Source organism: Telopea speciosissima, chromosome 5 (genome assembly GCF_018873765.1).
Source record: "Telopea speciosissima isolate NSW1024214 ecotype Mountain lineage chromosome 5, Tspe_v1, whole genome shotgun sequence".
Lineage (NCBI taxonomy): Eukaryota > Viridiplantae > Streptophyta > Magnoliopsida > Proteales > Proteaceae > Telopea > Telopea speciosissima.
Genome location: NC_057920.1, coordinates 35260889 through 35262266, shown reverse-complemented (window position 1 = coordinate 35262266; position 1378 = coordinate 35260889). Strand labels below are relative to the sequence as shown.

At 43.3% G+C, this 1378-nt stretch overlaps 1 pseudogene; it reads right to left on the bottom strand.

Moving 5' to 3' along the window:
- Window positions 1-653: 653 nt before the first annotated feature.
- On the bottom strand, window positions 654-1063 carry LOC122662413 (annotated as a pseudogene).
- Between the last annotated feature and the right edge of the window lie 315 nt (window positions 1064-1378).

Genomic DNA, 1378 nt, shown 5'->3' with positions numbered 1-1378 from the left:
TGTGGATGCAAGAAACTTAAATTTTATACAAACCCTAGGTACCTTGATTGTCTCGTCCGCCCCCGCGCAAGTATTATTCGACTCAGGTGCATCCCACTATTTTGTTTCCACCGCCTTTGCGAGGAGGATGAATGTTCAACCATGGGACATCGGGCACGATTTAGTAGTTAGTACACCGATCGGTAGTGTCATGAGCCTAAAGGAAGTCTACGACCCCTGTCTGGTGGAAATTAGTGGGAAGAACTTAACCACACGTTTGATTAAGTTCGACATGAAGGACTTCGACGTGATACTAGGCATGGACTGGCTATCCGCCCATGGAGCAAACAACATGTGTGCAGAGAAGAAGATTACAATATTCCAGTTGGATGATGGCTCAGTTTTCACCTAGCAAAGTGAACCGATGAGGAAGCCCAAAAGGATAACCTTATCCGCCTTCTAGGCGCGGAAGTTGCTGGATGAAAGATGTCAAGGATATTTGGCCACGGTAATGGATATTAAGGCAAAGATAAAGCCTTTCGAGGAGCTTGACGTTGTTAGAGAATTTCTCGACGTTTTTTTAGAAGATCTAACCCAGCTACTGCCTGATCGTGAGACAGAGTTCACAATCGATCTAATTCTTGGTGCGGCATAACTTGCCACAGTCAAAGTCTAAAATCACCTTGCTTGAGGATGCCAGGGGAATATTCGAACAGATCTTAATGTTTCAAAAAAATCAACTTGTGACTGCCCATTAATGGTGTTCTTCATCTCGAAAAGGTCATATGGACCCCATGGAAACTCCTTGTTACGGATGTGCAAATATGGGTATGCAGGAGGCTCTTCAGTGTGGGGATGACCCTTTGATAAATTGGCAATAGCTAAAATTGTGCATGATACTATGCCAGCATATGTTATCTTTTCCCATTTTTCCGCTTCATGAGCATCATCGTGCTGAGCAGAGGAAGTAAATCCCCTCTTAGAAGGAGCTGTTCTCGTGCCTCTGCGAATGCTGCTTGAAATCTAGATCGCATCATCGCCATCGCCATTGTCGTCTCTTCTCGTCCTTCTCCAAACGATCAACCAATCCTCTGATTGCAGGTTTGCAGGTATGTGTATGTGTTCCAAACCTGCAACTCATCTTCCCCAAATCGTTTGGGGAAGATGAGCTGTAGGTTTTTTTTTTTGCAAGGGCAATTCCATTAATGCATATAAAAAATTTAACGCAGTTAGTAATGAATTGATAGAATGGGTGTATTTGTTAATGGTTACAAACCTCATGGGGTACGCAGAATTTTTCAAAACTGGGGGGCGAAAATATCCTTTCGTCAAACCTTAGGGGTGGTATGTGTAAATTTCCCAATTTTTTATTATCCCTTTCCAAATGTTCTTGGTAGGG